Consider the following 14,584-nt stretch of genomic DNA (forward strand, 5'->3'; position numbering starts at 1 on the left):
CAATTAGGCTCAAAACTCACATGCTTGTGTTCTTAGCTAAAAAATCATGTTCCACAATGTGTATAATTCAAGTAAGTTCTAAAATTTTTTTTTCAATCAATTGGGGTGCCCTATAGATAAATTTCTTGAAAAATATCATTATTTTGACTAAGCTTATTATGTATAGATGCAAAACAAGAAATTGCAACTAAAAATCCTAAAAGACCTAAAAATGAAATGCAAAAGTGTTGAGATTAGATACTTGTCACCCAAAAACGCCGACTGGTCGGACGACCTCCCCACACTTAAAATTTTGCACCGTCCTCGGTGCATTCAGAGATGAGCGAGGGGGTACGACAACTTTTCGGGTTGCCACCTTCAGTTGGCAGATCAATCGGTGCTGCGTATTCTTTCTCCCGCTTCCATTTTTGCTTATGGTGCATTAGTCATGAAAAATAGAAAATAACACCATAAGATGTGAAAATAAAAAGCAAGGAAGTGTAAGTTGTTGGAATGAGGTAAATTACTAGAATGAAGTGAGTGAATTAGTGTGACATTAATGAAATAAGTGTGTGAATTCTAAGTTTGTGCGTGGTTTAGAACACACACACTAGCAGAAAAAGAACTATGTCACAAGTACACAAAAGAAAGCATACACTTCACTCATTCTAGTGTGCTTGAGATACTTTAAAAGAATTGTAGGTTAAGGCAACCAAACAAGTAGTGAAGAGCATGAAAGCATTCAAGCAATAATCAAGCAATTGTGAAATTGGATAATGAATGGACATTGATTGATGTGTGAGGAAACTTAATGAACCCAATTGAAACATAGAGCTCACACATCAAACAATGACACATGTTGACGTTGTTGCAACACCTAAGTGACATAGAGGTGAAACACATGGGTGGTATGGAACTTAAGATAAGATATATAAGAGTTAAAATCAATCACATAGCAAGCATGGTCCACAAAGCTTAGAAATCTCAAAAATATGTCACTAGGTAAGCTTACGATCCAATTTCACAATTTCAACATCTCAATGCATGAAATAGGTGATGTAAATAAAGATCACTCATAACAAGCATCACCTAAAAAAAATGTATTGGTAATGTACAATTGCCTAACAATGGATGATGAATGCATGGTGGCCAAAACATGCAATTCAAAAGAGTCAGAAAACTTGAAGGCAATGTATAAGTACTTGGTATTCAAAATATTAAGCATGAAGCACTAAAACCAAGCAACAAAAGGTAACCTCAACAAAGAAATCCAACAATGAAAATTAACAATAATGATGTTAAACTAACCTCCTATCAATCATCGGTAGCAATAGATGGCAAACAAGATCGCTAATCCAACATGTATAATGAAAAAAAGAAAAATAAACAAAAATCAAACTAACTAAACAACTAACTGACTAAAAGATGGTGATATATGGTGATTGGTACTGTTGGATGATGGTTGACGGGTGGAAAGAAAAGAAGTAAAAAGAGAAGAAGGGAAAAAATAGAAAGAAGAGAAGAAAAGAAGGTGGGTGAAACAGGGCAATCCACGCGTACGCGTAGTGGGATGCGTGCGCATGGTGAGGTGAAAGGGGATCGACGCGTATGTGTGTGTCACGCGTACGCGTGATGGGTTATTTAGAAAGGAGACGCGTACGCGTGGGGTGACGCGTACGCGTGGGTGGGTTTTGTGCTAAAGGCACAAATCCAGTACACTTCACGCACAACTCTCAGGTTTTCAGTTGGGGAGTGAAAATTTTGGATCCACGCGTACGCGTGGGCGAGGCATACGCGTGAATGGTGGAAAAACTTGGGATCACGCGTAAGCGTGGGTTTGTGCTCTGTTTTTCAAATTTTTTCAAGTTCTTACACCAAACCAAGCATTCCAAACCTCCAAACAGCTACCAAAACGCCATAAAACCTTATTTAACCTACTAGACTCCCAAATAAGCTCAACTAACTAAACAAAACATGAAATTAAACTAATTTTTACCAATATTTACAAAAAAGAAAAATGAAAGATGTTACCATGGTGGGGTGTCTCCCACCTAGCACTTTTGTTTATTGTTCTTAAGTTGGACTTATGGGGAGCTCCTCTTCATCAAGGTGGCTTGTGCTTGAATCCATCCTTGAACATCCACCAATGCTTGGACTTCCAATAAGCTCCATCATTCAAAGTCAATAGCTCCAAGCCTTGATGGAGTTCTTCACAAACCATGAGCTCCCAACGTTGAACTTCCTCTAGTAATTCGGGATCCCACACTTTGTTTTGACACCCGTCTTGAAGTTGATCGTGATAATTCCCTCTGGGTGGTAGAAAAGCCGAATTCTCACTAAGACACCAAACCATCCTCCTAGACCCATCCAATTGAGCACTACACCAATCCATGCCCCTCAATTTTTAGCTTCCCACCATAATGAGCATAGATTTACAATGCCAACCACTAAACATTCTCCTCTTACGCTTCATTCCACAAAGCGCCCTAAGTTGGCCATCCATTTTAAGCAAACCAAATTCAAGTGGGATAATAAAGCTAAGAGTTAGAAGTTTTACCGACTCAAATAAAGGATTAGATGGCAACTTAGGTGGATGAGTTCCCAATGATCTTGACAAAACACGTTCCACTCCCGTCCATCCTCTTTTAGAGGCTTCCACTACTTGGCAAGGTGCTTCAAGCTCTACCTCTTGCCAAGGTTCCTCAAGTTCATATGCTTCTTCACCAAATTCTTCTAGCTCTTCCCCATCACACAGATCATAAATAGGAGGTTTAGTGAAGTCTACCTCATCATCAATTCCAAGTCCAATGGGGAAGGATTCCTCAAACTCAAAAGGATCATATGTTGATGCGGAATCATCATAGATAGGAGAACATGGTGCTTGCTCCACTTCTTCCAATTCTTCAATCATATTGTGCCTTGGAGGTTATGCACTATCCTCCTCAACATCAACTTCAAGCCCCACAGAAGAAGGCTCTTCAACTTGAGATTCCTCTTTGCACTAAACATCTCCTAAATCTTCATCCACTACTTCCTCTTGTTCAATAATCTCTACCTCCTCCACTTGTTGCACTTCTTGTCTCAACTCCTCTTCTTCCTCTTAAAGTTCAAAATTCTCTATCTCATTGTGCTCCTCAACTAATCCTCCACATTCAACAATGGGAGTGTCTTGGATACTTGAGCACAATGATACTATGTGGTTCATCGCTTCAGTCAAGCTAGCCATGAGTTCCCCTAGCATCTTTTGCTCTTCTTCTTGCTTTAGACACCTAGGTAGAAGTTCTTGTTGTTCTTGCCATAGGGGTTGGAGAGATTGGTCCAATGAAGGTGGTGGTGGAAGAGAGGGTTCATCATTTGAGGGAAAGGTATTGTAATTGGAAGGTGGTTCATATTGGTGAGAGTCTTGAGGTGGTGTGTATGGAAATTATGGTCCATGGTAGTATTGGTATTAGGAATGTAGTGGTTCTAGGTATGGTTCATATGGTGGTTGGTATGGTGGATATGGGTTAGGATCATATGGAGGTGAATGGTGGTATGAGGCTTGTGAGTAAGGTTGTTGGGGACTATGTTGAGGAAATGGGTCATATGTATGTGGTGGTTGTGGTTGACAACCACAATGAGGGTCATCACACACATTAGATTAGTATACATCATGGTATGACTCTTGATCATAGTACATTGGTGGAGGTTGTTGCCATGAAGGTTGATCAAATGCTTGAGGCTCCTTCCACTTTTGATCTCCAAATCTTTGATGCAAATCCTCATTAAAGCTTCTATTTCCTACAACATAGTTTGAACCACACTCATAGCCAAAGTGATGAGAATTCATGGTGACAAGAGAAAATGAAAATAAGATCTAATAAGAAACAAAGAAAGAAAAGTCCTACAAATAGCAAAAACTAACAAAGAAACAAAAGGCAAACATATTCACATATATACAAATGCCAATGACATAGCACAATTGCAATTCCCCGGCAACGGCGCCATAAATTTAATGAGAAGAATTATTATCAGTCTAGAATTTCTCTTAATAGAAAAGGAAATTTGTTGTAAGCATAGTTCCAAACCAACTAATAATTCTCAATCAAATTTAAAAGATTGGTTGTCACATGTACAAACCCCAATGAAAATTAACCGAAGTATTTAAACATCGGGTCGTCTCATAAGAAATCGCAATGAAGTGCTCAATTATTGGCTAGGAAGGAATAAGGGGTTTGATTTATAAAAAGGGGGCAAGAAAGTAAATGGCAAAGAAATAAAAGTAAATGATTAAAGAAAGCAAATAACAAAGAGAAACATTCATGGCAAGGATTGAGAATATAGGCCTTCTATCCTAGTCACTAATAACAATAATTAACAAGAATTTATCTTATTTAGTCAACCCCAACAATGGAAGTAGGTACAATATTAACTTCGCAAGAGAGAAAGTCAAATAAGACTAGCTAATCTCAATCCAAAAGTCCTAATCAAATTACTAATTGAATTAGTAAAAGGTTAGCGTCAATGGAAACAATATTAGTTAACAACTCTAGATTACCAACATAAGTTGGGTATTCATGACTCAACATTACCTAATTTCTCTTTCCAAGCCAAGAATGCTCAAAAATCTACTCTAACAACTAACCAAGCATTTTGTCAAACACTTGGAAGGCATAAAAGGAAAACATAATAAAGTGCAAGAAATAATAAAATCTAACAACTACCAATTGCAAGGAATTAACAATAACTACTCAAATCAACAATAAAAGAACATTAAACATCAATTGCATTAAAAGAAAACCAAATCCAACAAGAGTGTTCATAAACATAAAAGAGGCAATAAAAGGGAAATTAACAATGCAAATTAAGAGAATTAAGATGTAGGAACAAGAAATTACAAGGAAAACTAAAGGAAAACAAGAATTGAACCCTAGATCTAACGTGCAAATACCTTAAGAACCCTAATTCTAGAGAGAAGAGGGAGCTCCTCTCTCTAGAAAACTAAACTACATGATGCTATTCTACAACTAAGTGCTCCCCCTTGCCCAAGCTTGAATTGTGCATGAAATACCCTCAGAAATGAGTTGGATTTGGGCCTGGGCAGCTCAGAAATCGCCCCCAGCAAATTCACTTTAAGTGAGTCACGTGTCAAGCATCACGCGTGTGCATCGATGGCCAAAACTCCTACTCACGCGTATGTGTGGGTGACGCGTGCACGTGGGATGCAAATTTTCAACTCACGCGTACGCGTGGATGATGCGTGCACGTTGCCCTCAAATCTCCAAATGCTCATTTCTTCATGCATTCTCCGCTTTGCATGCTTTTCTCTTCACTTATTCCTTCCAATACTTGACTTATGAACCTGAAATCACTCAACAAATACTTCAAGACATCAAATGGAATTAAAGTGAATTAAAATCACTAATTTAAGGGCCTAAAAAGCATTTTTTTACACTTAAGCACAAATTAAGGGAGAATTACAAAACCATGTTATTTCAATGAATAAATATGAGAAAAGTTGATAAAATCTCCTAAATTAAGCACAAGATAAACCACAAAATTGGGGTTTATCAAGCATCCACTGAAGAAATTCCTATCCAGGAATTAAAAGAAGCCAAGGCTCATGTAGAGACCATAGAGGTTCCCTTGCATGCACTCTTATAGTGCATGAGTTCTGATGAATATTCATCCTCAGATGAGGATGAGGACATTAGGGAAGAGCAAGTTGCTCGGTACCTAGGAGCTCTTATGAAGCTAAATGCCAAGATGTTTGGTACAAAACCTTTGGAGGAAGAACCTCCAGTGCTCACCAAAGAACTCAATGCTTTGGTTCAACAGAAGCTACCTCAAAAGCGTCCGGATCCCGGACGCTTCCTAATTAAAGGTACCATGACCTTTGAGAAGGCTCTGTGTGACCTAGGGTCAAGCATAAACCTCATGCTACTCTCTGTAATGGAGAAGTTAGGAATCTTTGAGGTACAAACTGCAAATATCTCACTAGAGATGGCAGACAAGTCAATGAAGAAAGCATATGGCCTAGTAGAGGATGTCTTAGTGAAAGTTGAAGACCTTTACATCCCTACAAACTTCATAATTCTAGATACTAGAGAAGATGAGGATGAATCCATCATCCTTGAAAGACCTTTCCTAGCCACTGCCAATGCTATCATTGATGTAACTAAAGGAGAACTGATTCTATAACTAGAGGAGGATCACATCTTGTTTAAAATGGCTCACCCTAACTCTCCCTCTGAAAAAAGAGAGATAATTGTGCAACACTTAGTGTTCCAACCATCTCTTTCAGTGCAAAGCTTTACTAAGCCCCAAAACACCAATTCAAAGTTTAATGTTGGGCAGCCACGAACAAGAACTGAGAACAAAGGTACTAAGAAGAAAGTACCTAAAGGCTGGAGGGACAAGAAAGTCCCCACTGAAGATCTCTCACCTGGCATGAGAGTTGTCTTCACCAAGAAGCCAGTCATATCACATACATTTTGTGCCAATATCCATCTCCGTAAGGAGCTAACCGTCAAGCTAGTGACATTAAAGAAGCACTTGTTGGGAGGCAACCCAACCATAGTTATTGTTTATATTTTTCTTTGAATTTATTTTCTTTAGGTTCATGATCATGTGCAGCAGTCAGAATAGAAATAGAAAGATTCAGCAATGAAAATAGAACACTCTGGATGGAGTGTCTTGCTGGCGTTGAACGCCAGCTAGGGAGCACTGGTTGGGCATTCAACACCCAAATTAGCAGACTTACTGGCGTTGAACGCCAGCCAGGGAGCACTGGCTGGGCATTCAACGCCCCAAATGGCAGCAAAGCTGGCCTTGAACGCCAGTCAAGAGCATAATGCTGGGCGTTCAACGCCCATGTAGAAGGTAGGGAATCTGAATTTTCTAGCCTCTCAGGGCCAGTGGGTCCCACAGCATCTTTACCTACCCCACTTCTTCCCTCTTCCTTTTCACACTTTCCCATACACTCTTCCCTATAAACCCTAGCCCACTCCTATAAATACCCTTGTTACACACACCTTACATACACATCAAAGCCCCCTTGGCTGAATTGCTTTCTACTCCATTCTTCTTTTTTATTTATTTTTTCTCGAGGACGAGCAACACTTTTAAATTTGGTGTGGGAAAAGCATTACTTTTTGCTTTCCATTACCACTTATGGCACCCAAGGTCAGAGAATCCTCTGCAAAGAGGAAAGGAAAGGCCATAGCCGCCACCTCCGAATCTTGGGAGATGGAGAGATTCATCACCAAAGCCCACCAAGACCACTTCTATGAAGTAGTGGCAGAGAAGAAGGTGATCCATAAGGTCCCTTTTAGCTTAAGAATAATGAGTATCCGGAAATCCGAAGAGAGATCTGGAGAAGAAGTTGGGAAGTCCTAACCAATCTCATCCAAGAGGTTGGGATCTTAATGGTGCAAGAGTTCTATGCTAATGCATGGGTCACAAAAAACCATGACATTAGTGTGAACCCAAATCCCAAGAATTGGAGCACCATGGTCCGAGGGAGAATCTTGGAATTTAGTCCGAAAAGTGTGAGGTTGGCGTTCAACTTGCCTTTGATGCAAGGAGACCCACATCCTTACACTAGAAGAGCCAACTTTGATCAAATATTGGATCAAGTGCTATTCAACTAAGAAGGAGCACAATGGAAAAGGGATTCCCAAGGCAAGCCTATTCAACTAAGAAGGCTTGACCTCAAGCCCTTAGCTAGAGGAAGGTTGGAATTCATGCAACGCTCTATCATCCCTACCAGCAATTAGATTGGGAGTGACCATTGACAGAGCCATCATGATCCATTTCATCACGCTTGGGAGTGAGGTGGAAGTACATGAAGTGATACCTCAAGAGCTGTATAAGATAGCTGAGAAGCCTTCCACCCAAGCAAGGTTGGCATTGCCTCACCTTATTTGTCACCTATGCAATTCAACTGGAATTGTCATAGAGGGAGACATCTTCATTGAGGAGGACAAACACATCACTAAGAAGAGGATGGAGCAAACTAGAGAGCATGCACGTGAGCCTGTGCAGCCGCCTCAGCGAGAAATCCCTGAGATACCTCAGGGGATGCAATTTCCTCCTCAAGGCTATTGGAACCAGTTGCATACTTCTCTTGGAGAATTGAACACTAATATGGAGCAATTGAGGATGGAGCATCAAGAGCATTCCCACATCCTCAATGAAATAAGAGAAGATCAAAGGTATATGAGGGAAGAACAATAGAGACATGGGCGCGACATTGAAGAGATCAAGCACTACATTGGATCCTCAAGGAGGATTAGTAGCCGCCATCAATGAGGTGGATTCGTTCTCTTAACTCCCTTATCTTATGTTTTTTTCTTTTGTTTTCTATTATGTTTTATTATCTGTTCTCTTGTTTTTATTGCATGATCATTTTCTATCTATGTCTTAAAGCTATAAAATATTCCATATATCTCTCACCTTACTTAAAAGAAAATTTTATTTGAAAAGAATTGAGAGATACATGAATTTCGATTTCTATAATAAGAATAGTTCAATTATCTTGATGTGGTGGCATTACTTTTATTTTCTGAATTTATGAATAAATAGTGCATATTTAAAGTTGGAATTTTAGAATGTTGGCTCTTGAAAGAATGATGAAAAAGAAAAAGTATTATTGATAATCTGAAAATTTCAAAAATTAATTCTTGAAGCAAGAAAAAGCAGCAAAAAGTAAGATGCAATAAAAAGAAAAAAAATAATTGCATGCAAAAAAAAAAAGAAACAAAAAGCAAAAAAAGCCAATAGCTCTTTAAACCAAAAGGCAAGAGCAAAAAGCCAATAACCCTTTAAACCAAAAGTCAAGGGTAAAAGGATCCAAGGCTTTGAGCATCAATGGTTAGGAGGGCCTAAAAGGAGTAAAATCTTGGCTTAAGCACTTCAATTGAAAAGTGTCCCTAACTATATGCTTGTGGTGTGAAAATGTCAAGTAAAAAGCTTGAGACTGAGCAGTTAAAGTAACGATCCAAAGCAAAAAAGAGTGTGCTTAAGAACTCTGGACACCCCAATCTGGGGATTTAGCAAAGCTGAATCACAATCCGAAAGGGTTCACCCAGTTAAGTGTCTGTGGCATTTATGTATCCGGTGGTAATACTAGAAAACAAAGTACTTAGGGCCACGTCCAAGACTCTAAAAGCTGTGTTCAAGAATAAAAAAGAACTAAACTAGGAGAGTCAATAATATCATCTGGATTCTAAGTTCCTAAAGAGACCAACACTTCTGAGTTTCAATGGATAGTAAGATGCCAAAACTATTCGAAAGCAAAAAGCTACTAAGTCCCGCTCATCTAATTGAAACTGAGCTTCATTGAAAACTCTGAGATTTATTGTATCTTACTCTTCTTTCTATCCTACTTTATTTTAGTAGCTTGGGGACAAGCAACAGTTTAAGTTTGGTGTTCTGATGAGCGGATATTTTATATGCTTTTTGCCATTATTTTCATATAGTTTTTAGTATGTTTTGTTTAAGTTTTATTAAGTTTTCATAGGTTTTAGTGCAAAATTCACATTTTTGGATTTTACTTTGAGTTTGTGTATTTTTATGCAATTTCAGGTATTTTCTGGCTAAAATTGAGGAGCTAGAGCAAAAGTCTGATTCAGAGATAGAGAAAGCACTGCTGATGCTATCCAGATCTGACCTCCTTGCACTCGAAAGAGCTCTTATGGAGCTATGGAAGTCCAAATGGACCATACTTAACGGCACTGGAAATCTAACATCCAGAGCTTTCCAGAAATGTATAATAGTTCATACTTTATTTCAGAATTGAAGGCTCAAAACTGGAGTTCAATGCCAGCCTCCTGCCCTATTCTAGCGTCCAACGCCCAAAGGACAAGAGACCAGCGTCCAACACCCAAGAAGCACCCCCTAGACAGCGTTCAATGCCCTAGAGGCCTCCTAGTACGTGGATCTCAATAAAGCTCAGCACAAACACTCACCAAGTGGGTCCCATAAGTAGATTTTAGCACTAAAAAACTGTTTTACCCTTCTTATGTAATCCTTAGTCATTAGTCTAGTATTTATTTCAGAACTTTTACATCTTTTAGAGACCTCTAGGATATTTTCGAATTCCACGTTGTATTTTCTATCAGTATGAGTTTCTGAACCTCTTAGGTTAAGGGGAGGAGATGTGCTGAGTTTTATGGATTAAGAAAGTACTACTATTCTATCTCAATACGTGTTTGATTCTCTATTCTAAGATGTGTATTCGTTCTTTGTCATCATGAATGCGTTAAACCGGCACAAGGTTATCTCATTCTACATGGGTTCAGAGTGAGTTCTTCATCGGACAATGATGAACCACTAGCTTGATTATACATCTCTTAGACGGCTAATCCACGACTTCGTTGGGGACTTCTCGAGACACAAGTTCAGCCGAGGTATGGGGAGATTAGAGTATTTGTGGTAGAGGCTAGAACTAAAGGCACAGCATTCTCTGATCTGGAAGATTCGACCTTGTCTGTGGCGTTTTGAGTAGGATCACTAAGGAGAATGAAGTGCAGGAGCTTCACCCTCAATCAGACTAGATCCACACTAACCCTGGGGTTCAGATCTGGAGGAGCATTGGCGATCCCTTAAGAAAGGCGTTGATCACATACATCCTGCCATAGAAGAAATCATTCACAGTTGGAGTAGACAATAAGACCGGATTAATCCAGAAGAGCAAATCATCTCCAAGCCTTAACCATCAACCGAGTAACATTTTATTTATTTTACTTTTATGCACTTTAAACAAACAATCAACTTTCCTATCTGCCTGACTAAGATTTACAAGATAACCATAACTTGCTTTAAATCACAATCCTCGTGGGATCGACCCTAACTCACTCAGGTATTACTTGGACGACCCAGTGCACTTGCTGGTTCAGTTGTGCGAAGTGTAATTTTACGCACCACTGACCAACTTGTACCTCCAGATTTCTGATGGAGGACCTAGTTTTTGTTATGAAATTATGAATGGTGTTAGAGAGTTCAGAGACTATGGTTGCTAAGTCAGAAAGGCTTTGTTTAAAAGTTTCCATGTTTTTTTGAGAAGAAAGGAATGGTGGTCTATTGTTAAACTTATTCTAGGTTCTTCCACCTTGATTATTGTTGAAGCCTTGCTAAGGCTTCTGTTGATCCTTCCATGAGAGGTTAGGATGATTCCTCTATGAGGAGTTGTAGGTATTTCCATAGGGTTATCCCATGTAATTCAACTTTCCATCATGGATTAATCTAGATCATAGGCATTTTCATCATAGGAGGTGTCTTGTGTGCTACTAGTTGCAGCTTGCATTCCAGTCAAATACTGAGAGATCAAATTGACATGTTGGGTCAAGACCTTGTTCTGAGCCAATATAGCATTCAGAGTGTCAACTTTCAGGACTCTTTTCTTCTGAGCTACCCCATTGTTCACAGGGTTTCTCTCAGAAGTGTACATGAACTGGTTATTTGCAACTATTTCAATGAGTTCCTATGCCTCTTCAGGCATTTTCTTCAAGTGGAGTGATCCACTAGCAGAATGGTCCAAGGACATCTTGGACATCTCAGATAGTTCATCATAGAAGATTCCTAGGATAGACCATTGGTGCACAAAATTGTGATCATCAACAATGGTGCCAAAGGACTTGGAGCTCTCAAGCGTGAATCACACTTTGTCACAACTCCGCATAACTAACCAGCAAGTGCACAAACGAACATTTCTAGGTTGCAATCCAAACTCTCTGTGTGTCAAATCAAAAGACTTCCACGCCTCACCATCCCTTGGATGCACCATTTTGTCATTTTCTCCTTTCATTGTTGCATGCCATAACATATGCTCTGCAGTTTTACGATACATGAACAATCTTTGCAACCTTGGTTTCAACGGAAAGTATCTCAAAACCTTGGCAGCTTGCTTTTTCTTCTTCTTCTTCTTCTTAGAATTCCACCTAGAAGCACCACAATGACTGCATGTTTGTTGGATGTTGTTTGGGTCTTCATCCTCGAACAACATACAATCATTGGGGCAAGCATCTATCTTAACATAGTCAAGTCTTAGTTTTCAAATTAGTTTCTTTGCCTGATCAAAAGTCGTAGGCAAATTCACACAACTAAAAGCATCCCTCACCAACTCAAGTATCATAGTAATGGCCTTGTCACTTAGTCTACACAAGACTTTAATATGATACAATTTGACTATGAATTCTAGCTTTGTGAAGTCGCTTCCTTCCTGTAGCTTTTGATTGCCTTCCTTGAGAAACTCATCAAAGTCTCTATGATTTTCTCTTGGCTCATCGTTTACAAAATCTTCCATGCCTGAATCCTTACCACTCTCTTGATCCATATGTATCCTGAAATCATCATTTACCATGTTATCTAGGGGATGTTCAGTTGCCAATGTCTCGCGCATGACATGTGCACTTGTTGAGAATTCGGTTACTTCTTTCTCGCCATGAAAGTTTCATACAACATAATTCTTAGGAAATGGTTTGTAAAGTAAATGATCTCTAACATCTTTTCGAGCATGTCATTTGCGAAACCCACAACTTGGACACGGACATATTATTTTAGTATTCTCAATTGCTCCATGTTGAAATGCAAAATCCAAGAAGTTTTCTAGACCAACTATATATTCATCTAAGTTTCGTGGCTTAGCAATCCAAGATTTATTCATTGTTGCTAGTTAAACTTCAAGTAGGAAAAAATAGTTATTAGACATGTGCACTACTAAAAAATATATATGGGACTTCTAACATAATAAACTACAAGCTATAATAGACTTCTAACATATTTAAAACAAAACAGGATATAATTATGATCTTACCTCAATAAGCGCTTGTTCAAAAGCAATAGCAAGAAACTGGTGAGAGAAAAATCAGTACCCACTTTAATCCCAGAAACAGAAGAAACCCAAGCAAATGCCTAATAAAACCAGAAATTAAATCTATGAATAAGTTTAATTTGTAAAATAAAAATAAAGAAATGAAAGAGAATAATTAGAAGCTAAATAAATATCATGCATTGGTGGATTGCATTCACATATACGTATATATTTTACGCATTAATTTGAATTAGCTTTTTTGCTAACATGCCATCTTTTTTAAAATTTATTATCAAAATACACTTTTAAAACTAATTATCTATATACCACTATTTTGCTAAAATGATTACTGATTTGTTATTTTATTTTTAATTATAATTAATTATAATAATGTAAACAAAAGTGGCACATAGGTAATTAGATTCCAAAAAGTGATATTTTAGGATTAATTTTCGGAAAAAAGTAGTGCATTGGTTAAAAAGCCGCCTGAATCAAATTGTGCACATTAGTCAGCATTAAAATAGCATACAAGTATACAACTTTAGTGCAAATAGCACAAACAATTTATTTGTAATAATAGTAGCTCTACAATGGAGATATAGCAATACCATCACAAGCAAGAGTGGTTTATTCACGAGTGAAATTCCAGAAATTAATCTCAGCAAAAGTTGTTTCTGAAATGAACATGATCAGTAATATTTCTTACCAGACTCTATTCACATTTGCAGTCCGAAATGTTCTATCTGTACAATTTTTTCTTCTTTTTTTTCTCCCTTTGCTATTTTTCTTGTGAATCAAATTAAGTATTCATAATACATTAAAAACAATATCTTTGGGAAATTTGTTTAACTCACTAACAAGTGCCAAATGACACATCACAATAGTTAAAGTGAAGATTCAACTTGTTAGATGTGGTTATTTGTTAACTATCTTCTACCTTCAACTTGTCATTCTTAAAAATTAAAGGAAAGGATTCTAACAATTATATAAAACAAAAAAATTGTGTGGTTGTGAATGTTCCTAGAGCATGCATTGAACTTGCTTAATCTTTCACAGCACATCATGATAATAATTTGTTTAATCTTTCACATTCTGTCAACTTCAAGTAAAATAACATGATATCAAGTGCATTTAAATAAAAAAATAAAATTAAAAACATATAATTGTAGTAAATTATAACTAACTGTGAGTTTCCTAACAGTGACAAAGTTGATGTGGAAATTCTTCCTTGATTCCAAATCAGATAACAAGCGCTTCAAATCATACCTTGTTACTCTGCTAAGCACTCCAGCATCATCAACCACATAAGTTTCTTTTGGAGGACCCTCGTTAAGAATATCAAATTCAGATGCAAATGCATTGCCAGTGTACAAAATTGGGGATGTCAATTTGAAAACTTGCTGATGAAAGATGGGGTCCTTTTAAATGTTTACCAAATGCAGCAGCTTTAGATATTTTGTGCTCATAATTTAACACCAGATGAGGACCCTCTAGACTTTTTGTATGCTGCACAGAAAGTTTTTTGTGAGTAGAGGAAATCTCCTTTGGCTTACAAGAAGCAGAGCAATCATGTAAGCTGTTAATAGATTCCTATTGTGATTTTCTGGCAGGAAATGTTACAAAAAGCATTGTGCCTATTACATTTTGAGTTTACCAACTGAGACAATGTAATTTGAAACTTAATCCATGTTTGAAATACCAAAAATGCCCTTAAATGGTAAATTTTACTAGCTCTAAAAATTTTTCCTTAATTATATATCCACATAAACCTAATTAAATCCTTGTTATATATAATTATTCATTGAAATTAAA

At 37.8% G+C, this 14,584-nt stretch overlaps 1 long non-coding RNA gene across 1 annotated transcript; it reads right to left on the reverse strand.

Annotated features, from left to right (window-relative positions):
- Positions 1-4,721: 4,721 nt before the first annotated feature.
- On the reverse strand, positions 4,722-12,892 carry LOC140179810 (uncharacterized). The gene is made up of 2 exons (XR_011873629.1): positions 12,776-12,892; positions 4,722-5,320 (listed from the first exon to the last, which is right to left on the reverse strand). It is a non-coding gene; the product is annotated as an uncharacterized lncRNA (long non-coding RNA).
- Positions 12,893-14,584: the final 1,692 nt, after the last annotated feature.

The sequence above is a fragment of the Arachis hypogaea genome, chromosome 16 (genome assembly GCF_003086295.3).
Source record: "Arachis hypogaea cultivar Tifrunner chromosome 16, arahy.Tifrunner.gnm2.J5K5, whole genome shotgun sequence".
NCBI lineage: Eukaryota > Viridiplantae > Streptophyta > Magnoliopsida > Fabales > Fabaceae > Arachis > Arachis hypogaea.